General features: G+C 40.1%; 1 long non-coding RNA gene across 1 annotated transcript; it reads right to left on the minus strand.

Annotated features, from left to right (window-relative positions):
* Positions 1 to 12,026, minus strand: LOC131551276 (uncharacterized). Its single transcript, XR_009273722.1, has 4 exons — positions 11,840 to 12,026; positions 10,638 to 10,725; positions 10,318 to 10,371; positions 1 to 262 (listed from the first exon to the last, which is right to left on the minus strand). It is a non-coding gene; the product is annotated as an uncharacterized LOC131551276 (long non-coding RNA).
* Positions 12,027 to 26,314: the final 14,288 nt, after the last annotated feature.

The following is a 26,314-nucleotide window of genomic DNA, read 5'->3' on the forward strand; positions in this document are numbered from 1 at the left end:
TCCATATTCATTGTTTTATTGTTGATATAAAATAGCATAAGCCATGAAATACTTCCAAAACATTTAATTATCAAGTATACAAAAATAAACATGCACAGGTGCAAGCATATTAAGCAACGATACAGCATGAACAAATAAATTACAGTATTAACTATAAATAAATTACCTATAACTATAAATTACTACTACTACTAACAACAACATGTTGATAATCATTTTCCTCTGTACTCGTCTTCTACTCTTGTTCTTCCACCTCAGTCTTCTGTAAAAGTAACAAAGAAACAAAAAGTGTAGCTTAAGGAGCATGAAAATCAGATTAAATTACATGAGCAGTTAAATAAATAATACTCTACTTCATAAATTAATACGTATATACATTCATGCATAACCCATATATCGAAATCCTATCTAAATATCAAAGTCGTAAAGAGTCACTTCAGCATACTTTTACGATCAGCTTGTCAAATCGTAATATATGGGGACTGTCAAGTTAACCTTTTAACGAATGCGAACAAATATGTTTAGGGCTGTTAAAGTTTGTGGAATGTAAACCATTTATTTGATTATTACATCGATGCTTTGAATTTCCCGTGCGTTTAAAACTGTGAGAGCGAGATTCTTATTCCATGTGTATAAGTTAATGGAAGCATATTTTCGGATAAATAAAGGTATTTGAGACTTTTTCTCACAATTCTGTTTTTTTTATATTTTTTCTCGCTGTTCTGAATTTATATCTCATATTTCTTATTCTTTTGTCCCGCACTTCGGAGAAAAATGTCTGAATTGCGATATTTATTTTAAAGATATTTATTTTTTAGCCTAGACTCAGGCTTTTGTCCACGCAATTCGGAGTTTACATCTCGCAATTTTGAGTTTTTATCTTGTAATTCAGGATTTTTCACTTCTGACTTTATTCTCGCAATTGTGAATTTACATCACATTAAACTTTTTTTCTAGTAAACGTAAACTAATTTAAATTTCTAACCGATTTTAATATGAAGCAGTAAATATGAAATCAAAAACATTTTTACCACGGCATGCGAAATTAAATGCGCGCAGACAAACCACACTCACGCTTATAAAACACAAGCGCACATGCAAATTCTTCGCGCACCATGGACAGAAATTAACTTTCCATTAAGGGGCAATACTGGTTATAATTCGTAAATATAAATGATACATTTTAAACTCATTACAGGGTAGCAATGGGGCGCTTCCTGGCCATTTAGTTTCTTGAAATTTTGTTAAATCTTATAGAAAAATAAGACAAAAAAAATACATATGCATCAGTTCCATTGACATAGTTGACAGTTATCTCAAAATAGATTTTAATACAGTGTGATTACTATTTTAAACCCACCTAAAGGTAGACCTTAACTCAAGGTACAACTTTTCTAGGTATGATCCCCGAACTATACACACACACAGACACACACACACACACACGCACAAGTATACCTTAGGACAGTGGTTTTCAAACCGGTCCTAATAAGCACCCTCATCACTTCACATTTTCTGTGTCTCCCTCATCTATCACACCTGATTCAACTCATCAGCTCATTAGTAGAGACATCAAGACCTGAAATGGGTGTGTCAGATATAGGAAAACATACAAAATGTGAGGTGCTAGGGGTGCTTGCAGGACCGGTTGGAAAACCACTGCCTTAGGACAGAGCTCCTGGGGACCAATGTCCTGCAAAGTTTATTTCCAATCTTCTTCAGCACACCTGCCTTTGTATTTTCAAGCAATCTTGAGGAGCTTGATTAGGTGCTTCGGGTGTGTTTGATTAGGGTTGTAGCTAAACTCTGCAGGACAGTGGGTCCCCAGGAACAGGGTTGAAGACCTATGCCTTAGAAGGTTACTTGAGGTATATATTCTTATGTACGTCATTGCGAGGTGCTGTCCATGGTGGTGGTGCTGAATTGGTTGATATTATACTGCGGGGAACTGTTTACTTAATGTACGTTAAAAATTTATTAATATTTACTTTTTCCCCATTTTTTTTCTAAATATTTTTCTTCATTACACGTCTTGTTTGATTTCGTATAATTGCATATTAAAAATAATGTATTTTGTTATGCAGACGCAAAACGTGAAACTGAAGTCTTATTAGCAGCCTGGCTATTTATAGCATTTTTATAAATATTTGAACAATATTACATATTCAGCATATTTTATTTAACCTGTTATGTATCTTAATGATTTAATCCATAATTGTGTCATTAAACGAAGTCTTTTTATGAGAGCGACATCCGTTTAATCTTGATCAACAACAAATAATGATCAACAGATTGGAGCGGCATCAGTCAGTTAGATCATATTAAAATGTCTAAAAGCCTTCAATTTATAGGTTATAACTACATCTCTCGTATCTGTCTGAAGTGGACTGGTGAATATTTATTTTAATAAACCTATAGGCCTATAAATATGCTCTATTATTGGCCCATATTCAAATGTTTGTGCGGCGTGTGGAATGCACGACAGGGAAGCGTCCGCGTGATCACTTGCATTTTTGCTGTTGAAGAAAGTGTTAAAAGGGGTGCTTGCTGGCAATGTTGCTTTTTCAATTCTGTTCAATCTTAGAGTAAAATTAGATAAAAATACTTTTGCATCAGTTCTATTGACAGTTGATACTCATCTCAAAGATTAGATTTAGATTTGAGATTTGGTAATCTCCAATTGTTCTGGAGTGCGTTTCCCGATAACGCTGTCTCTTAGCGCGCTACGTCTTTCACTATTGCAAAATAGAGAAAAAGCATTTTACATTTAAGTAAGCTTCTTAACGTTGTAGTCTATCTTATTCGTAAAACACACAAAATGACCAATAAAAAAAGTGTCAAGCACCAAAAACAGCCCATTAAATCTATAAATTACCTTCAATTGAAAATACGCATTTTCCTATCTATCTATCTATCTATCTATCTATCTATCTACAGTGAGGAAAATAAGTATTTGAACACCCTGCTATTTTGCAAGTTCTCCCACTTAGAAATCATGGAGGGGTTTGAAATTGTCATCGTAGGTGCATGTCCACTGTGAGAGACATAATCTAAAAAAAAAAAATCCAGAAATCACAATGTATGATTTTTTAACTATTTATTTGTATGATACAGCTGCAAATAAGTATTTGAACACCTGAGAAAATCAATGTTAATATTTGGTACAGTAGCCTTGGTTTGCAATTACAGAGGTCAAACGTTTCCTGTAGTTTTTCACCAGGTTTGCACACACTGCAGGAGGGATTTTGGCCTCCTCCACACAGATCTTCTCTAGATCAGTCAGGTTTCTGGCCTGTCGCTGAGAAACACGGAGTTTGAGCTCCCTCCAAAGATTCTCTATTGGGTTTAGGTCTGGAGACTGGCTAGGCCACGCCAGAACCTTGATATGCTTCTTACAGAGCCACTCCTTGGTTATCCTGGCTGTGTGCTGCGGGTCATTGTCATGTTGGAAGACCCAGCCTCGACCCATCTTCAATGCTCTAACTGAGGGAAGGAGGTTGTTCCCCAAAATCTCGCAATACATGGCCCCGGTCATCCTCTCCTTAATACAGTGCAGTCGCCCTGTCCCATGTGCAGAAAAACACCCCAAAGCATGATGCTACCACCCCATGCTTCACAGTAGGGATGGTGTTCTTGGGATGGTACTCATCATTCTTCTTCCTTCAAACACGTTTAGTGGAATTATGACCAAAAGTTCTATTTTGGTCTCATCTGACCACATGACTTTCTCCCATGACTCCTCTGGATCATCCAAATGGTCATTGGCAAACTTAAGTCGGGCCTGGACATGTGCTGGTTTAAGCAGGGGAACCTTCCGTGCCATGCATGATTTCAAACCATGACGTCTTAGTGTATTACCAACAGTAACCTTGGAAACGGTGGTCCCAGCTCTTTTCAGGTCATTGACCAGCTCCTCCCGTGTAGTTCTGGGCTGATTTCTCACCTTTCTTAGGATCATTGAGACCCCACGAGGTGAGATCTTGCATGGAGCCCCAGTCCGAGGGAGATTGACAGTCATGTTTAGCTTCTTCCATTTTCTAATGATTGCTCCAACAGTGGACCTTTTTCACCAAGCTGCTTGGCAATTTCCCGTAGCCCTTTCCAGCCTTGTGGAGGTTTACAATTTTGTCTCTAGTGTCTTTGGACAGCTCTTTGGTCTTGGCCATGTTAGTAGTTGGATTCTTACTGATTGTATGGGGTGGACAGGTGTCTTTATGCAGCTAACGACCTCAAACAGGTGCATCTAATTTAGGATAATAAATGGAGTGGAGGTGGACATTTTAAAGGCAGACTAACAGGTCTTTGAGGGTCAGAATTCTAGCTGATAGACAGGTGTGCAAATACTTATTTGCAGCTGTATCATACAAATAAATAGTTAAAAAATCATACATTGTGATTTCTGGATTTTTTTTTTTAGATTATGTCTCTCACAGTGGACATGCACCTACGATGACAATTTCAGACTCCTCCATGATTTCTAAGTGGGAGAACTTGCAAAATAGCAGGGTGTTCAAATACTTATTTTCCTCACTGTATATATATATATATATATATATATATATCCTATAAGATACACACAACACACACGCGATTGATCCCGATAGACGACTAAAATGGTTCACTGCAATAAAACGTGCTAACCAACACAACATTTGGGATTAAACGGTATGACATTTATGATGTATACTGTACTCACAGTGACATAGCTATGCTGGCTACCTACAAGGACAGCTAGGGTCGATTACGTTAGCTAACAACACAGTTGACTGTCCAGTAACGACATTAATTTTACAGTCTATGGTTTTAGCCGGCAGACTCTTAGTTAAATATTCATCAGATTGCGTCCATTTGTACCCCTCCAGGCTTAATGCTGCCTTCATGTGCTATCGGAATTAAAGTAAATACGAGTTTCCTGATCGGAAATTGGACATGAACGGCCTCTCAAGTCGTATTTGCTACTGGGAAATTCGGAAATAATTTTGATACCCGAGTTTCCGAGTTGGGCGGGTGATAAACTTTAAACATGGTGGAGGGGACAACCATTGCTGCTGTCAATGCTGTTCTCACAGCAACTACATCCCTTTGTCTTGTCGCTAAAGTATTGTATTTATAAGCTAGATGTGAACGATTATGCTTACCATATTGTGTGTTTTATAAGTATTGAAATAAGCATGTATTTGACTGAAATTCCAGAATTGTCAGCGAACTGCATGTATAGCGCGGTGAATGTTTATATGATTGTCAACCAATGGGATGCTACATTTTATTCTTTCCGACATTAAAGCACTTGAATACGACAAGCTCGTAATCACGACTTCATAAGTGGGAAATAGGAAATTTTCGATAGCACGTGAAGGCAGCATAATATCAAAAAAAGCTGCTGAATTTGCTGCCGCGCGATTAATTAATTAATTAGTTAATTTATTTATTTGTTTGTTTTCTAAAGATTTAGTGCACACAAATGGCTCCGCGGACGGCACCGTCTTTGATTTTGCACATCTATTCGTATAGAATGATATGTAAAGAACTGTTAACTGTCAAATGTGATAAGTGGCACTATAATAATTTTACATCCATTGAATTCTGCTTCACTCAAGAGTTAAGATTTAAAGGATTGCATCATTACTTGTTTATAACTTTTTCCCCCCAAAATATTTTCATTGTTATAACAAATATGGTTGTGCAAATGTACTAACATCATTCAATCACACTTTTAACAAACCTGATTAAAATAAATAAAACATAATCTCCTTATTTGTTGCATTATCATTGTTTTCTGTAACTGACTACATGTGCTGAAATAAATCGAGAAATAATATTTCATAAAAACCTCTAAAATCGACAAAGAAGGTGTGGTCTTTAAATAAATATTTAAAAAATATTTAAAAAATCATTAAGCTGTCATTTATGTGTATTCATAATGTAAAAAGGTAATCTAATAATGTGGTCTAAGTTTAAATATTAAAAAAAGAAATACATTTTAAGACATCTTGCCATACCAAAAGTCGATGTTTCTGTAGAATGACCCAAATATGAATGTAACCTGTGCTGAGTTGTATTTTTGTGTGAATGTTTTAACAGTGTAAAGTTTGTTTGTTTGTTTATTTTTATCAGGATTTTTTTTTTAAAGGAAATTCTTATTTTTATTCAGCAAGGATGCATTAAATTAATAAAAAATGAGTGTAAAGTTTTCTGTTTCAACTAATGCTGTTCTTTTGAAATTTCTATTCATCTAAGAATCCTGAAAAAAACAAAACACACACACAAAAAATATTGTGCAGCACAACTATTTTCAAGATTGATAATAATCAGAAATGTTTCTTGAGCAGCAAATCAGCATATTAGAATGATTTCTGAAGGGTCATGTGACTCTGAAGACTGGAGTAATGATGCTGAAAATTCAGCTTTGATCACAGAAATAAATTACGTTTTACAATATATTCACACAGAGAACAGATATTTAGGGGCCAAGCACCGAAGGTGCGGAGGCACCTATTGAAACCGTTAGATTTCTTATTAGGGGCCAAGCACCGAAGGTGCGGAGGCACCTATTGAAACCGTTAGATTTCTTATTATTAGGGGCCAAGCACCGAAGGTGCGGAGGCACCTATTGAAACCGTTAGATTTATTATTAGGGGCCAAGCACCGAAGGTGCGGAGGCACCTATTGAAACCGTTAGATTTCTTATTATTAGGGGCCAAGCACCGAGGTGCGGAGGCACCTATTGAAACCGTTAGATTTCTTATTATTAGGGGCCAAGCAAGGTGCGGAGGCACCTATTGAAACCGTTAGATTTATTATTAGGGGCCAAGCACCGAAGGTGCGGAGGCACCTATTGAAACCGTTAGATTTCTTATTATTAGGGGCCAAGCACCGAAGGTGCGGAGGCACCTATTGAAACCGTTAGATTTATTATTATTATTATTCATCTTCTTCTTCCGCCACGAAGTCAATGGCAGCCCATAGAACCGATTGCGGGAAAGTTGTATAAGTTGGCACACTGATAGAGGACAGTCTCAATAGTATCCTCAGCAATTTTGGAGTCTCTAACTCAAACTCTCTAGCGCCACCACTTGTCCAAAGTTTCACTTTTGAAATGCGAATAACTTTTGAACCATAAGCCACAATATGAAAAATCCTTTTTCCTCGTATTCTTTGGCTCAAGCCGAGTCGAATGAAGTCCAAAATTCAAAAATCGTAAGGTTTAGTTTTTTCGCTATATTCAATTGTTCGTAAAACCTACTTTGTCGAACTCGTCCTAGACGATTAGTCCGATTCTCACCAAATTTGGCTCAGATCATCTACAGACCATGGAGGCTAAAAGTTATGGAATTCAAGTCGATTCGTTCAAGCGTTTTCGAAAAACATGCTAACGAATTTGCCGAAAACCACGCAAAAATGGATATGAGGCTATATCTCCGCAACAGTTTGGCATATTGAGACGAAACTTGGTGGGTGTTATAACAAGCATGACCTGAGGCTACCTGCAGTGTTTCGGCACTGTGCCCCCTAGTGGTCAGGAGATATGAAAAATGCATATTTTTGCTTATAACTTGTGAACGGTTAGGCTAAAAATCACAAAACTGGTCTCTTTAGATTCGGTGCATCATGCCGAGTCCAACCATACAAAATTTTCCCATGTCAGCCATTTTGGCCGTCGGCCATGTTGAATTTCGTCGTAAAATGCTATATTTTACGAACGCATTAACTTATCGTTATGAAACTCAGTGTGGTTCTTCGGCCCCATGCCCTGATGGTACTTAAAAAGTTTGGGGGCAGCGCTACCTTTTGGTCAAACGTTAAAATTAAATTTATAAAAATGCTAATAACTTTTGCTTACATTAGCCTATTGTAATCAAACTGATGTTGATAGATTCCTTGGGTCATGCCGAGATCATCGATACCAATTTAGCAATAATTGGCTAAACTTCCTGTCCGCCATTTTGATTCATGTTGAAAACCTACTTTTTCGAACTCCTCCTAGACCGTAAGTCCGATTTTCACGAAATTTGACTCGGATCATCTTCAGACCATGCTGGCAAAAAGTTATGGATTTTGTGTCGATATATTTCACGGTTTTCGTTTGGCGCATCAACGAATTGGCTGGAAAGATGCTACACTGCATCTGAGGCTGTATCTCAGCGAAACTTTGACATATTCGCACCAAATTTTGGACGTGACATTGTGACCTCACACTGACCACGCTACATAAGTTTGGTAACGGTGCCACCTATTGGTCAAGAGTAATAAACCATTAATTAATCATTAATAATGAAATTTCCAAACATGCTAATAACTTTTGACTGCATTAGCCGATTGTAATGAAACTGTTCTCCAATTATTCCTTGGGTCATGCCGACAACATACACACCAATTATGTCATAATAAGCCGAACTTTCTTTCCGCCATTTTGATTTATGTGGAAAACATACTTTTTCGAACTCCTCCTAAACCGTTTGTCCGATTTTCACCAAATTTGAATCATATCATCTTCAGACCATGCTGACCAAAAGTTATGGATTTCGTGTCGATACACAAAACCGTTTTCGCATACCACAGCAACGAATTTGAGGCATTATACCAAAATCACAGTTGAGACTGTATCTCTGCAATGCTTTGGCATATTGACACCAAACTTTGTGTGTACCATTGTCACCTCACACAGAACACACCACATCGATTTGAAAATGGTGACACCTATTGGTCAAAATTGATAAGCCAATAACTCATATTGCTATAGCTTTATATGTGACTTTTCAGCCGTTTTGACAAAAAACATCCTAAAATGGCTTCAAATACTCATTTCTGCATACAACAGCAACGAATTTGTGGCATGACGCCATTATGACACTTGAGGCTGTATCTCTGAAATGCTTTGGCGTATTGACACCAAACTTTGTGTGTGCCATTGTCACCTCACACAGAACACACCAAATCGATTTGATGACAGCGCCACCTATCGGTCAAACGTGATAAGCCAATAAATCATATTGCTATAGGTTTATATGTGGTTTTTCAGCCATTTTGACAAAAAACATCCTAAAATGGCTTCAATTACTCATTTCTGCATACAACAGCAACAAATTTGTGGCATGGCGCCATTATGACACTTGAGGCTGTATCTCTGCAATGCTTTGGCGTATTGACACCAAACTTTGTGTGTGCCATTGTCACCTCACACAGAACACACCAAATCGATTTGATGACAGCGCCACCTATCGGTCAAACGTGATAAGCCAATAAATCATATTGCTATAGGTTTATATGTCATTTTTCAGCCGATTTCACAAAAAACATCCTAAAATGGCTTCAATTACTCATTTCTGCAGTTGGTTTGTTGTTTGCTTCTGTACTGCTTGGCCCCGTGATTGCTGCTTGCAGCTATATTTCTTCTTCTTCTTCTTCTTCTTCTTCTTCTTCTTCTTCTTCTTCTTCCGTCGCAAAGTCAATGGCAGCCCATAGAACCGATTGCGGGAAAGTTGTATAATTTGGCACACTGATAGAGGACAGTCTCAATAGTAACCAAAGCAAATTTGGAGTCTCTAACTCAAACTCTCTAGCGCCACCACTTGTCCAAACTTTCACTTTTGAAATGCTAATAACTTTTGAACCGGAGCCCACAAAATGAAAATTCCTTTTTCCTCTTATTCCTTGGCTCAAGCCAAGTCGAATCAAGTCCAAAATTCAAAAATCGTAAGGTTTACTTTTTTCGCTATATTCAATTGTTCGTAAAACCTACTTTGTCGAACTCGTCCTAGACGATTAGTCCGATTCTCACCAAATTTGGCTCAGATCATCTACAGACCATGCAGGCAAAAAGTTATGGAATTCAAGTCGATAGACAAAACCGTTTTCGCATACCACAGCAACGAATTTGAGATATGCTGCCAAAATGACACTTGAGGCTGTATCTCTGCAATGCTTTGGCGTATTGACACCAAACTTTGTGTGTGCCATTGTCACCTCACAAAGAACAGACCACATCGATTTGAAAATGGTGACACCTATTGGTCAAAATTGATAAGCCAATAACTCATATTGCTATAGCTTTATATGTAATTTTTCAGCAGTTTTGACAAAAAACATCCTAAAATGGCTTCAATTACTCATTTCTGCAGTTGGTTTGTTGTTTGCTTCTGTACTGCTTGGCCCCGTGATTGCTGCTTGCAGCTATATTTTAAATTGTAATACTACTGGTTTTTTTATCTGAATTTTTTAATAAATTCAGGCTTGGTGAGCATAACAGATTTCTTTTCAAAAACAAAGTATTTTACTGAATTTTGAACATTAGTGCATGTTTGAGGTTAACTTGCCAACCATATTGTTCATTGTGCCTGGGAGTTGTTGTCCGACAGGAGGTCCGCTCTGAGTCTGGGTTGCAGGCCATCAACATGGAAGAATGTAGGAACATAAGAAGCAATTTGTCATAGAGCCATCGATATTTAGTATACAATGCCAGCCAGGTTTATTACAAGGAACCAAGCTAGAGCAGGTGAAATGTAGAAAAGAGAAAGAAGAATATACAGAAAACATTCTTTTAACATAACATAATTTGCTTCTAGGTTTACTTATTTAATATTGCTCATACTTCTTACTTGTGGATGTCAAAGCCCTCTTAAAATGTTAAGAAGCTTCACCTGTTCACTTGTGTTCCTTACTTCTCCGTCTGCGGCTCCCTTCAGAAATTGTGAAATCTTGGAGCCTTGCCGTGCTTTTGTTTTTCTTCTGAAATCACAGAACAGTTTTTTTTATCAATATTTCTTTACCATGAGAGATCAAAATACGTTTGAACTAGATTCAGTTAACCGTCCCGCTGCTGTAAGTGACGTCACCGATTAACGGTACAGTGTAGACTATGGGCGAATTCCAAACGGCTTTTTTGCGCCCTTGAAGGGCACTTCGGGAAGGGGACGCCATTTGTAGGGACGTTCCAAACGAAAGTGAGCAACTGATTCCCTTCACGAAGGGCCCTTCCAGAAGTCTGTTAGTGAAGGGAGCATGTGATGGTCACTTCACGGAAGTGATTTCCGTTTGTGATCATGTGATCTTCACTTAGGAGATCTTGCCATGCATTTTAAAGCAAAGTTGGGGTTTATTTTGACTTTACATACAAACGTAAGTAGAATAAGCTAATTAAATTTTTCTTTATTTTTATGTAACACAAAATATTTTCGTCAGTGATAAAAATATGATTTATGACTGTATTGTTAGCAAGTTTAAGCAAGTTTAGTTTGAAAAAGTTTAATAGTAAATAAGACACAGTTAGACAATATTTGAATAAAATAATAGCAATAAGAAGAAATATTTATTTGCAACAATTGTTGGAGAGCTGAATGCTGCACGCACGCGCAGCGTTGTCAAGGTAACATTTTGTCCGTAGTTCCCTTCACCAAGCGAGTTCCAAACGCTTATAGGAGACAGTAATGCCCTACACCCTTCAAAGAACACACTTCAAGGGCTCTGCCCTTCGAAGGGAGTAGGGCATAGGGATGCTCACTTCTGTTTGGAATTCGCCCTATATGTTTAGGTTAAATAAATAAGCCTATTTCCAATCACCCACTGAAAAATTACCAGCAAAACTTTTACAGAACTGTCAAAACCTCTCATCTACACATAAAGATGTAAATAAAATCCCAAACATTCAAAAAGAACTCAGTCTACGGAGTTAGCCTAATGTTAACGTTGCGTCCTCTGAAAACGGCTAAGATGCTAACGGACTTGTTCGAAGACACTAAACCATTTCTATTAACTAATTTCACCAGAAACGAGTCAAATACAAGCAATTGGTGTCAGGAATAGCTGTATTTAATATTTGTGAGATTTTAGGGACTAAACTTACCGAAAACAGTAAAAACAGCAGCGAGAAACGGAGCTTCCTGCTTGTCAGTCGTTGTGTTGCCGCTCCGTTTCCATGGCAACTCCCTCCGCTCCAGCGTTTGAACGCGGCTCGAAAGTTCAGCATGCACGCATTACAAGTCACAGTCACGCAGAATTTACATAAATAAAATTAGAACATTACATAAATAAATAACTTAAATCTATACATTTAATTTATTTAAATGTAGTTCTATGACACCCTGCACGTTATTGTCGGATAAAGCAGCACTTTTATATATATTTATTTTTTAATGAACACTCAACTACCTTATTTTATTAGAAAGCCTGCTTGCATGTAGACCAGGGGTGGGCAATTAATTTCCCTAAGGGTCCAAGAGAATGGGCAGTTAAGAGGGCCAGATTAATACACCTAACTATTCTTTATAATAAATAAATAAATAAATAACAAAAAAATAAAAAGTAAATGAATGAAAATGTGAAGCACAATATTTTATGAAATTGAATTTGTGCTTTTTTTTTTTTGGCAGAGTTTCAAAATCTTGCATCACAACTTTGGACAAAAAAAGCAAGCACCTGTATTTCAAAGACCAGCATCACATTAGAGCAATTCCAGCGTTATTGACGTGACATTCGTAGTCAAAACATAAATTCTCATATAAATAGGATATTCATTAGACCTGTGTTGAACCATCTCTTTATATTTTTAAGTACTTTTGTTGGTAACACTTTACAATAAGGTGTCATTTGTTAACATTAGTTAATGTATTAACTAACATGAACAAACAATGAACAATGCATTTATTACACTATTTATTCATCTTTGATAAAGTTAGTTAATGAAAATACAGTTGTTCATTTTTTATTCATGTTAGTTCACAGTGCATTAATGTTAACAAACACAACTTGTGATTTTAATAATGCATTAGTAAATGCTGAAATTAACATTAACTAAGATTAATAAATGCTGTAGAAGTAATGTTTATTCTTAGTTCATGTTTACTAATGTTGTTAACTAATGTTAACTAATGAACCTTGTTGTAAAGTGTTACCCTTTTGTTAATATCAATACCTCTGTGATTATGGTATCTTTCCTTAATTATCTGAAAAGATATGCTAGCATAATATTTGCTAGCAGACAGTTTATAATGATGCTGAGCACGGAACGTCCTGAATGCTTTCATTCATATCCTATGTTTTTATTAATATATTATAATTTGGGTGTATTTTACTGTTCATATTTGTGTGTTTTTCAAAATAAATGAACTGAATTCATTTTGAGTCTATTCATCATTCACAGCTGTTGAAAAAGCCTTTAAATTAGTTTGGGCATATGAGGACATAAATTAGGTTAAACTACTGCATGTCCGCCCATAGAAAATAAATAATTATAAACAAATTACCAGCTGATTACCAGCACACAACTATTGATCCGCAATGTTGCCACGACGTCGCAGTTACGAACTGGCAACGTCACAAAGTTACGTTGTGGCGTATACGCACCTTTCACTTTTCCGGTTGCCACGACGTAAGTAGTTATGTCGCCACGATGTAACTTTGGTCACCAGATTACGTTGCGGTTACGTAACATTTACGTATTTTTGTTAGCTGGGATGGTTGCAAAACACAACCTAAAAATAACTATGAGGGAACGTTCTGTATAGGTTATTTTTAGGTTATTTTTAAAATAGCCACCCTGCAACGTTCTGGGAACGTTATTTTATGGTTGCAAAAAAATTACCTAAAAATAACCATGAGGGAACGTTCTGTATAGGTTATTTTTAAGTTATTTTTAAAATAACCACCCTGCAACGTTCTGGGAACGTTATTTTATGGTTGCAAAAAAACAACCTAAAAATAACCATGAGGGAACGTTTTGTATAGGTTATTTTTAGGTTATTTAAAAAGAACCACCCTGCAACGTTCCGGGAACGTTATTTTATGGTTTGAAAAAAAAAAAACCTAAAAAGAACGTTCCACTAACGTTATTTATTTATTTATTTTTTAAATAACCAAACGGGAACCAAAAACTAACGTTAGGGGAACGTTATGTGTTTGCTGGGAACTAGCTACATTAGACAACTCCTGCACATGACATGCCCGAATTAGGAAATCGTAGATTTTTTTATTTATTTTTTATTAATACCTTCCTTAATTTTAGTGAAAATGTGAACATTGTATTATTTAATTTCCATTATTAAACAAGAAACGAATAAATAAAACCTGGCCACGATTTAGCCAAAACAATGAAACAAAATAGCCTATACCGGACAAATTAATAAAACGTCTGTAATTTTAAACTCACAAGTTCTTTCATTATTCAACATTATATAACAAAATAATATTTGTAATATAAAAACTAATAAAGGGTACCAAATTGTATTTATTTTTATTCGTCAGGATACAATTCGTTTTTAACAACGAATTTTCGTTTTTAACAAAACATTTACAACACAATAGGAAAAAGTGTCGCAGAGAGAGAAAAAAAAGTAAGTTGTACAAAAAAGCCTGTTAGCTATTTTTATTCGTCTTGTCAAAATACTATAAATTCGTTTGACATTTTTCTGTTAATACAGTAGGAAAAGTGTCGCAGAGAAAAATAAATAAATAGGACATCTGTCATTTAATACTATAGGTTAAGCAAAATATAAACAAAACCGAGTTCGTCCTTCAAGGACAGCGCATCATCCACACTTTGCTCCATCCTTATTCTGCTGTCACTGATCGACAACCTTCCTGTTCTGTCTGAGGGCCGTATATCACCATCGGTAGCCTGCTCTGAGCATCACTGCGCACAGACCCCGCAAACAAAATACATGTTACCGACCGCTACCGCGTTATTCCCGCGGCGCAAGAAATCTGGTCGGTCCCGCAGTTATTGCGTTAATGCAGATCTACTTTGCAGCCCCTACTTCGTAGCTCAACAAACCCCAACCTTCAACTAAATGAAAATTCAGTCACACTGCTGGAGGCTATTTTTTATTTTTTGCTTAACATAATATAGACATGTTCTATCTAAAACAAAAAAAATTTATAATGTGTAACATTAAGCAGTGTGTTTTCAGCTGCAGAATACACACACATTTCTGATAAAGATCTTATTTCAAGTTTTTCCGTGCCAGTGATCCTGCTGACCACAACTGGACGAATTAACTTTGGTTTTGTGTCCGCAAAGCAAGAGAATGATTAGTCATTATTTTCACTTCATAATAATAAATGCGTGCACTTCAAAAAAATAAGTTTATGTATATGTAACCATAACAATTACTGTGTATAACATTAAATCAATGTTTAATTTGTTAACCCGCACCTGGACGCCAGCGCACTGAATGCTCTCTGTTTACACATGTCATTGTTTACGAACAGATTAAATGAAACGTGACAAGTCAGTGAGCAGTAATGGCGTCGGCGCGATGCAGTGCGTGCCGCGTGGGGGATGGGAAATGCTGAATGAATTCTCGCGGGATCCACCCTGCGTGCAGCTCGAGGCAGGGCTGCATCTCGCAGTAGTTTGATGTCATGGGGGAATGGGATCTCGTGAGAAAGTTGTTCATGGGTTCACCCATGTGGGCCCCAGATAAAATGCCTATTTTGAGCCCATGCCCAGTCTGTACCCCTGTAGCCCATGTGAAACCCACGTGGGCCCCACATTAACGTGTTTGCTGGGTAGTTAACAAAAAACTATACCCAGCACAGGTAAAAAACAACCCAACTAAATGACTCAGCAGGCTGAACTCAGCTTGGGTTAAAAAAATCATAATAAAATAATAAATAAATAAAAATAGCATTTTGCACTAGTAATAGGAAATGACTATTGCTGGCTTAAAATGAACCAAAAATACTGTAGGTTGGTAATTTAAAAAGCAGACACAGAATTAGAGGCAACAGTAATAATCAAAAGGTGAACATTTACTAATATTTTAGGCTAAGTGAAACACCCTTGGACAACATAATACAAAGTTATTATATTTCGTCTCGTTTCTTTATTAAGTTAATTTAGAAACATGATTAGAACATTTTATGTTTGTTAATTTCGAGTTGTATTTATTATCTTTTTAAATATGCGGCCAGCGCCAGACAGTGAGTTGAGCATATGTTTGATCAGTTTAGCCTTCTCAAATAAACAAGATATGGGACATAAAAAAAACGTCATGCATTTCACAATATACATTTAAAAATGTCAGATAAATGTGTTATAAATATAAAATCTTCTGTGCTAAAGGTGGAAGCTGAAGCGCGCTTTGAAGGACATGGAGGCGCTAGCGAGATCACTTGCGTTTTGTTTTTCTTAAGAATGGAAAATTAAAATGCGCTGTAATTTTTCCTCATAAAGGTAAGAGTATACATCACTAGAAGCCTCAAATAGTTTTATTTGTGTGCACTCACAATATTAAGAAAATGTGTTGCTTTTTAAAATAAAGAAAACATACAAGGTCTTGATCTTGAGCAGGAACACTTCACAAAAACTGAACTGAAACTCAGCAAATACTTGTCTCACTGACATAATAAATATATTTATAGAATACTATAAAATACTACTTTACAACGAAATAATTCAAATCGAAAATTAAAGTCAGCCTATGTAATCCATAAAGATACATTTCTCTCTAAAGGCGCGTCCAGTGAGGAGATATGGGGAGTAAGTGTGGAGCAAAGCGTGGATGATGCGCTGTCCTTGAAGGACGATCAACTCGGTTTTGTTTATATTTTGCTTAACCAATCATTTTAAATGATAGATGTCCTATTTATTTATTTTTCTCTGCGACACTTTTCCTACCGTGTTAACGGAAAAATGTACAACTTTTTTTGTACAAACTTTTTTTCTCTCTCTGCCACACTTCCTACACTGAAAAAAATGATACATTGAATTTACTCAATTCTTTTTAGGTAAGTGGTTGCAATCAATTTATTTTAGCTACATTTAAATAAACAAATTTAGTTTACTAACTTTCAACATATTTTTTTTAAATTAAATGTAGCTAAAATAAATTGTTTGCGACCACTTACCTTAAAATTCTTTTTTCAGTGTGTTGTAAATGTTAAACGAATGACAAGACGAATAGAAATAAATACAATTTTTGTACAATATTTTTATTTTCTCTGTGACACTTTTTTCCCCTCAAAGTCAAGTCAAAGTCAACAAATTCAAGACTTGACAAGACGAATAAAATAACAAATACAATTTTGTGCAGGCTACACTTTTATTCATTATTATTATCTCTCTTTCAGTAGTGGAAATTTAAATGTAAGATTCTGGAAAGGAGATCTAAATTTAGTGAGAACGGTCGGGTCGGGAAGAAATTATTCTAATTAAGCGGACAGCTGGTGAATAAAGAGTGAATAGCGGGAGCGGGTGGGTGAAGGACAAAAAAAACCCAGCGTGTCAACCGTCCCTTTGCGCCACCTGGTGGTGATTTCGCGAACGAATTTCACATCTGAGTGATTTGTATTTGCCGCTGCGGCATTACCGCGGCGGCAAGCGCGGCGGTAATAGGCATTCTGGTTGACTACCTACTGTACGCGTTTGTCGACCCCAGAGGGTTAATGTACACTGTAAAAAATTTCCACCTATTTCAACTTAAAAACGTAAGTTTTGTAGCTGCCTTAAATTTTTAAGTATAAACAAATTATAAATACAAGTCATTTCAACTCACTTTGTAAAATCCTGACTGGCGCTGAACTGCTCTCTGTAAGTTGATTGGACTTTTCAGTATTAGTTGTTTTAACTAATCATGTCAAGTTAAAAAAAAAAGTAATCACTTGTGAACCTCAACAATGGTGACCATATAAAAAAATAAATAAATCATGCAGCAATGCATGCTGGGATCCATGGATGAGTTTTGTACTACGCTAGTACCCAGCATGCATTGCAGCATGAATTTTCTTTTTTTTCTTGTTTCATAATGGTCACCATTGTTGAGGTTCACAAGCTGATTCTTGATGTCTGTGTGAGTCTAGTTGCTACCATAGATTAAAACTTTTTGTGGACAAACTGTTTGGAAAGTCACAGAACCACTGGCTCTTAGAATCACTTTTACTATAATCAATATAACATCCATTTAATCAGAGATTAGACACACAATGAGATCAGTTCGCTAACAGATGATTGTCATTATAAACATATAACAACCAACTACTGATCATTTTCTCTGGGCTTTTGAGTTATAACAAATATGTTTGAGGAACACATGGTTACAACAGCCAGAGTAAAAGAGGAGGGAAAAAAAAAATAAAACAGAAGTCAAGGGTCAAGAGCCCAACTAAAGCAGACACTGATCTCTAACATGGTTACTTCAACTGAAACAATAAATCAACATCTAAACCTTAGTTAATTCTCAATAAGATCTTCTGTAGATGTCTGACAGAAATAAAGTCAGTCTGGTTATTAATAAGTGGAGCTGGTGATGCTGTTTGTGGGGTTGTTTAATCAGATCTTGAGAGATTTCATGTATTTTATTTCAGTTGATTTCATCTAAGGCTGTGACTAAAGTTAGTTGTTCTTGTGTTTCTTTTTCTTCAGTGATTATGTTTGTTAACAGCAAGTGTTCATCACTAATGCTCAATTATTACTCAATTAATCACTTAATTGCAATGTATATCTTATTTTAGTGAACTCAACTGAAATAAGTTCAGAGCACTCATAATTGTTAGTTTTAAAAACGTAAATGGTTTAAGGCAATAAGTTTACTCAAACAGTTTGAGTTAACCTAACTTGTCGGGTTTTACAGTGCACAAAAATAAGTCGAGCAAACTTTTAAGTTGGCTCAACTTTTTTTTTTTTACAGTGTGCCAGTAAGTTAGAACTTAAAATGTTAAGTTCACTGAATTAAATTGGTCTCCTTGAATTTCAATAACATTAAACTGACTTAAAAAATCAAGTTGAATCTAGCATAACTTACAAAAAAAAGTTGAAATTGCTTAAATTATTTTTATGAGTTAAAGTAACTTTAAAACATAAGTTGTCATGACTTTTTCATCATATCATTTTTTACAGTGTACTTACGAATGTATGAATTTGAATAATTTACTTATGTTACGACCCCTGGCTCAAAGGGTGTCATGAATCCGGGTCCACGATGCTCCCTCTCACCACCAGAGGTCACTGTCTCCCGGATTCAATTCCCCAAACTCCACTCACCTCATTATTGTTTAATTTGCCCCAGCTGTGTTCCTGATTGCCGTCCCTACTTAAGCTCCCTGTGTTTTCTGTTCTGGGCTTGTTTGTCTCACTTTTGTGCCAGGTATGCCTGTTACATATGTCTGCCCTGTGCCTTGTGTATGTCTTGTTTTCAGTGCGTGTGTTTACTCTGGCTTTTTCCCCTTCGGGGTGGTTTCAGTTGTGTTTTTGTTTATTTTATAATTTGTTAATAAAGAAGATTCCTTTTGCCAGCATTTGAGTCTTCGTCTCTCCCATCCCGTGACAAAGGGAAGCAACAAAAGGAGGGACGCACGCAAACGTAAAGCTCAAGAAGAAAAGGCTTTATTAAGCTCAAAAATAAGGGAGGTTTAGGACACCAGAAATAGTCAATACATTATGGTGTATTTTATATCTGCTACCACATTTTCCGATCCTCGAACATGACGAATATCCAAGCAGAAAGACTGCAAAAACAGGAACCACTGGATCAGCCTCTGATTGGGAACACTGTAGAGAATTCAAAAAAGTCAAGGGATTGTGATCTGTATATATATAACAATTGGTGCACTAGAGTTAAGTTAAACAGAAAAATGCTGCAATGCCCAAATAAGACCTAATGCTTCTTTCTCAACGGTAGAGTAGTGACGCTGATAAGAATTAAACTTCCTCGAAAAGAAACTGACAGGATGTTCGACTCCCTTCTCATCAGACTGCTGAAGAACAGCCCCAGCACCCACGTTACTGGCATCGACGTGCAAAGTGAACGTTTTGTCGAAACATGGAGCCAAAAGCACGGGTGCTGAGCACAGCAAGGACTTGACATTTTCAAAAGCCAGTTGACAGCTAGAGGACCAGATGAACTTTGTCTTACCCTTCAATAAATCAGTAAGAGGTGCCACTACTGTGGAGAAATTACAACAGAAATATCTGTAATATCCTACCAATCCTAAAAACTGCATGAGCTCTTATTTTGTTGTCAGAGGGAGAAAATCCTGGATGGCTTGTACTTTAGCCTGTACCGGACACACTTTACCATTCCCCACCACCTTACCGAGGTACGTCACAGTCGCTTTAGCAAACTCACATTTTGCTAAATTGACTGTAAGCCGCGCATCAGATAAACGTTGTAACACTGCACGAAGGCGCTTTAAATGAGATTCCCAACTGTCTCTAAAAACAACCGAATCATCCAGATAAACAGCACAGCCCTCAAGTCCCGAAATTACTGTGTTCATAAGGCGTTGAAAAGTAGCCGGAGCATTTCGAAGTCCGAAACTCATAACCTAATAAGAAAAAAGCCCGGACGGAGTGACAAAATATGATATTTCTTGGGCTCTTTTTGTTAAAGGCACTTGCCAATAGCCCTTCAGCAAATCAAACTTGGCTGACCCAACCTGATCAACGCAATCTTCTATACGGGGCAGAGAGAAACAGTCTGGCCTGGTTAAGCTATTGACTTTTCGGAAGTCTGTAAAAAATCTAACCGTTCCATCTGATTTCCCTACTAACTGGGAAGCCCAGTCAGAAGATGAATGTACAGCAATATTGTGATCTAGCCCAACATGATCTCACAGAATTCCGTGTATTGTTCACGGACTTAATTAACCCCGAATCTGTGGTGGCATCACGGAATCGCCGAAAATTCCGTGCTGGGCTCACAGAAGGCATCAGCCGTGGTCCATGCACGGATTCACTGGTTCAACACCAGCGCTGCATCGGACCACGTAAAAAAGGTTAATTAAATCCGTGAACATTACACGGAATTCTGTGAGATCATGTTGTCTAGCCAGTGTTGGGTGTAATGCGTTACTAAGTAACGCGTTACTGTAATTAAATTACTTATCCACTGAAAAAGTAAAGTAAGGGATTACTGTTAATTTTTAGGTAATTTAATTACAGTTACTTATAAAGTACTTGCGTTACATACACTAAATAATTTCAGCAGTTCTAAAATCAATATTGAATTTGAAATCTAAATTTACCATCTAAAGATAAAATTGAATGCAGCGGCGTTAACCCTCCGCGTGCCGGTTCGTTCACTTTCAGATTTCCCTGATTCACAGAGAAACCTTAAATACTCAGATATATATAAGTAGGGATGCCAAGCGTCCCGTATTAGCCGAGACCGTGCTGCCGCGACTGAGAGCGGCTCGACGGTGTTTAGTGTCCCGCAGCAGCAGCGAGAGCAAGTGACTTCAGCGCAGCTGAAGAGTTCTGCGTTCAAATGCACGCAATAGGCTAAAGCTTGCCGCAAAGCCCCAGCGAACATGACCATGAATGTGTCCGTGGGAAATAGTAAGGACATATTTGAATTATTTAATAAACTATGTTTTCTGAGTCCGTGTCGCAAGGATGAAGTTGTTGATCCTGACTCGCCGTCTCCTCATTAGACGTGCCTTTAGAGAGAAATGCATCTTTATTGATTATGATTAAGATTATAATAAAACTTTGTTTTCGATTTTTTTTTCGTTACGTGATAATTGAAAGCTTTCTATAGATATATGTATCATGTCTGTGAGGCATGTATTCGCTCAGCTTCGGTTCGTTTTTGTGAAGCGCTCCTGTTCAAGACGAGACGGCAGAAAACGCATCATGTTTGTTTTCTTTGTTTAATAAAAGCACAACCTTTTGTTGATATTGTGAGTGCACACAAATAAAAGTAGACCCTTTACAGTTCCGAATGATGTATTACTCTTACCTTTATCAGAAAAAAAAATAAATAAAAATGACGGCGTAGGCTATTTTAAGTTGTTTCCACTGAAAAAATGCAAGTGATTTCCCTGGTGCCTCCATGTAGCTTCCACTCTCCGCACAAACTTGGATATAGGCTAGCACACATTCTTATTATAGTGCAGGTTTAACGTTTAAACATTATTATATGCTTGAACTGTTTTAGTATATCTATAGATTTTATTTTAGGCAAGTCAAGATGATTTGAGAAGGCTAAATTGATCAAACATAGGCTATGATCAGCTCACAGTATGCTGCTGGCCGCTTGGTCGTTATACATTATATAAAACTTATATCTAACGAACAAAAATACTCCAAACGGTTTTCTAAATTAACTTAATGAAAAAAAAGAATATAATTTCTGTAATTTATTCTTACCTACATTAGTTAACGTGTTATTTTTACATAAACCTATATGGATTTTACTAGTTGGGCTTTTCATGAACATCTTGCCAAACTGAAATGTATTGTTTAACTTTTTTGTTATTCAGATATTTTGCAGAGCATTTATATTTGTTAACCAAAGAAGGTTAACATTTTTTATAAAAATGTTTAAGTATTAAAGTTGTGTTAAATCTAAAAGGCTAAACTATTCTATGTTTGACTCAAATTGAAAGAATAAACTGTTTTATTTCTATTAAGGTTTATAGGGATTTTAAGATGTAGCCTAATTAGCGATTTGAATAATTAAGTTCCCTATCTGTCGGTCACTACGAGTTATGTCGTGACGACATAGGGGATTTACTTGGGAGCCCCAATCATCTCTGACTTAAGAGAAAACGCCAATGAATATTGGCTAGTGGATTTTGCATACCTGCGCCACTCCCCGTGCACACGGGTATAAATAGGCGGCAGGTGCATCCACTCATTAGATTTTTGCTTCGGAGCCGAGTGGATGAACGTGTTGATCTCCACAAAGAGCCATTCATCATCTGTCTGGAAGCTGTTCTGGTTGGCGTTATGGTGCGAACAGCGGTGTCCCTGTCTGCAGCGATTCCCCTGGGCACTTCAACTAAAAGAGCAGATTTCCTAAAGAGCAAATCACGGTCGGATCGCGTCTTTTAAAGACGCCGTTCCGGCCGTGTCCTCTTGGTTGCGGTCGTTTCCTATCCTCCATCCACGGCCACGATCGTTGTCTTCAGTGTCTGGGCATCCAGCGCGCTGAAGCTGCGTTCGTGGATGGTTTATGCGTTCGCTCTGAGCGTGTAACCATGGCAGCGCTGCGATCTCGCCTCTCTCTCCTCACGGGGATGGGAGGGGCTCCCTCTGTCACTACCCGCGCTGGCTTCTCTGCCACGAGCAGAGAACCATCGGCTAGTGCTCTGGGCGATCTGAGGGTTACAGTGAGAGCCTTTCCGCCGGGCCAGTCCCCACGGACCTCTCACTCCTCCCGCAGCAGCTGTTCTGTGTGCGGCTCCCCGGTGATTCTGCTGTGCCGTCTCACGGCGTGCCCAGCGTTTCATTTGGTGCGCCGATAGAGGATCAGACGTCGATCGCAGCATCGGGGGATGGGCAATCGTCCTCTGAGGATGAAGATTCGGCGGGGCTGCCTCCCTCGGTAGTCGCGGCCGCCACCGAATCGGACCCAGAGTGGACGGCCGTGCTTTCCCGGGCCGCCGCGAGCATCGGGCTGGAGGCGTGCACACCTCCTAGTCCTGAGCCCTCGCGGTGGGATGATTGCTTCCTCGGCACGGGCCGTGGCTCGCGACCATGCCCTGCCCCGCTTCCTTTCTTCCCGGAAGTGCATGGGGAGCTGACAAAGTCGTGGATGGCCCCTTTTTACGGCCAGAAGCGGCTCGTCTGCCTCCCCCATCCTCGCTACCCTCGACGGCGGGGCAGCTAGGGGGTACGTTGACATTTCCCAGGTGGAGAGTGCCCGCAAAGCGCCACCACTTGGAGGAATCGTCTCGTCTCCCGTTCAAAGCCTGTAGGCTGACGGCCGCCCGTGGCCAAAGCTTACAGTGCTGCGGGCCAAGCTGCCTCTGCCCTGCATGCCATGGCTATCCTGCGAGTACACCAGCCAAGGCATTAAAATGCACGAGGGTAGTACCAACCCGAGGTTGATGCAGGAACTGTGCTCGGTGACTGACTGTGCCCTTCGGGCGATGGAAGTCACAGCGCAGTCCCTAGGGAAGGCGATGTCCACACTTGGGGTCCAAGAGGGCCATCTATGGCTCAGCCTTGAGAAGAGCGATGTCGACAGTGTCGCCGCTCTCGTCTCCCAGGCTGGACTGTTCGGCGACACTGTCGAGGACTGTGCCCAGCAGTTCTCGGCAGTACAGAAGCAGACCGAGGCCAATTGGGTAACAGGTAAGTAGCTTGCCCCGGCGTGATGCACCGCTCCGCCGCAGGGCAAGGCCCAGTCTGCTTGTCGCCGTGGGCGCCCTCCCGCATCCTCCAGAGCTGCTCCGCCCCGTGCTGAATCGTCCCATATGCCGGTGCGTCGAGCCTCTCGCAGGAGTGCGGCGCCCCCCGTGTCCCAGTTGGCCCCTAATCGCCCAGATAGGCGACAAAGCGGCCCTGACACGGGCAACCCAGTGATGTGGGAAGCTGCTCTTTCTCAGGAGACGGCAGGGACATCTCCTCCTCTGGAGTCAGACGCGGCTCAAGTCGCTGCGTGCTGTCCATATTCCGGGGGAGCTCAATCGTGCGGCCGACGCGCTCTCACGACAGCTCACGTTCCCCAGAGAATGGCGACTCCATCCCGAGACAGTCCGGCTGATCTGGAGTCGATTCGGGGAAGCTCAGGTAGACCTGTTTGCTTCCCGAGAGTCCTCCCACTGCCAGCTGTATTACTCCCTGACCGAGGGCCCCCTCGGCACGGATGCACTGGCACACAGCTGGCCTCGGGCTCTGCGCAAGTATGCTTCCCCAGTGAGCCTGCTTGCACAGACACTGTGAAAGGTCAGGAAGACGAGGAGCAGGTCCTGCTGGTCGCGCCGTGCACTGGCCCACCGGACCTGGTTTCCCGAACTCATACTCCTTGCGACAGCTCTTCCTGGCGCATCCCTCTGAGGAAGGACCTCCTTTCTCAGGGGCTTGGCACCATATGGCACCCGCGTCCAGATCTGTGGAACCTCCACGTGTGGCTCCTGGACGAGACGCTGCAGACTTGAGCGGTCTCCCACGGACTGTGGTAGAGACCATCACTCAGGCTAGAGCTCCTTCAACAAGGCAAGCCTATGCACTGAAGTGGAGTCTGTTCGCGAACTGGTGTTCTTCTCGCCAAGAAGACCCCCGAAGATGCACGATTGGAGTAGTGCTTTCTTTCCTGCAAGAAAGGTTGGGCGTAGGCTGTCACCCTCCACCTTGAAGGTGTATGTGGCTGCTATTGCGGCCCATCACGATGCAGTGGACGGCGGTCCCTGGGAAAGCACGATCTCATCGTGAGGTTCCTGAGGGGTGCCAGGAGGTTGAACCCTCCTAGGCCACCCCTGATACCCCCCTGGGATCTCTCTATTGTCCTGGCTGGGCTTCAGAGGGGTCCCTTTGAGCCGCTGGACTCAGTTGAGCTTAAGTTCCTGTCTGATAAGACAGCGCTCCTGACCGCTCACTTCCATCAAGAGGGTCGGGGACCTCCAAGCATTTTCGGTGAGCGAAGAGTGCCTTGTGTTCGGGCGGTCTACTCTCACGTTGTCCTGAGACCCCGGCCTGGATACGTGCCTAAGGTTCCCACCACGCCCTTCCGCGATCAGGTGGTGAACCTGCAAGCCCTGCCCTCGGAGGAGGCAGATCCAGCCTTGGCGTTGCTGTGTCCCGTAGAGCGTTGTGCATATCGTGGACCGCACCCAGAGCTTTAGAAGCTCTGAGCAGCTCTTTGTCTGCCACGGAGGTCAGCAGAAAGGAAGGCTGTATCCAAGCAGAGGTTGGCCCACTGGATAGTGGATGCCATCGCCTTGGCGTACCAATCCCAAGGCGAGCCGTGCCCCCTAGGGGTGAGGGCTCACTCCACACGGAGTGTTGCCTCCTCCTATGCGTTGGCGCACGGCGCCTCTCTGGCAGACATCTGTAGAGCTGCGGGCTGGGCGACACCGAACACCTTCGCGAGATTTTACAATCTCCGCGTCGAGCCAGTTTCTTCCCGTGTGTTGGGTAACAGGTAAGTGGCGGGAAGAGCTGGCCGGTGTCATGCTTGCTGCGCCATTCCCCCTCACCCAGGGATGTGAGCGCTGTTTTCCTCCTCCAGTTCAGTTCCCCGGACGGCGAACCCTGGTGGAGTTCCTCCAGCACCCCCGGCAGTCAGACTGGGCGGAGCAGTCTGATGCCAGGCCCAGTACTTGTGTTAGCTCGCCCGGGTCTCCGGTCAGCTCCTGTACTGGGCTAGGTGTCTGTATGGCTTGATTCCCTTCGGGTAATCCCATATGTTTATTTTTACCACGGTAAGGTTTCCCTCACGGTAAACCTGTGTCTTCCCTTTGACAGAGCCTCTGTCAGGCCCCGTTGGCAGCTCTCCTCCCTACCCCTAGGTAGGATCTGCCCCAGGGTCCAGTCGTATGTAGTACTGCCCCAGGCCTGGGTCAGTCCATATCAGTGTCTCCACATGTTACCTCCCTTCGGGCAGGATGTGGCCTCCGTAGCGCCCTTCTCTGGAAGGCTCGCTTCCCCGTCGTT

This window comes from Onychostoma macrolepis, chromosome 12 (genome assembly GCF_012432095.1).
Source record: "Onychostoma macrolepis isolate SWU-2019 chromosome 12, ASM1243209v1, whole genome shotgun sequence".
In the NCBI taxonomy this organism is placed as follows: domain Eukaryota; kingdom Metazoa; phylum Chordata; class Actinopteri; order Cypriniformes; family Cyprinidae; genus Onychostoma; species Onychostoma macrolepis.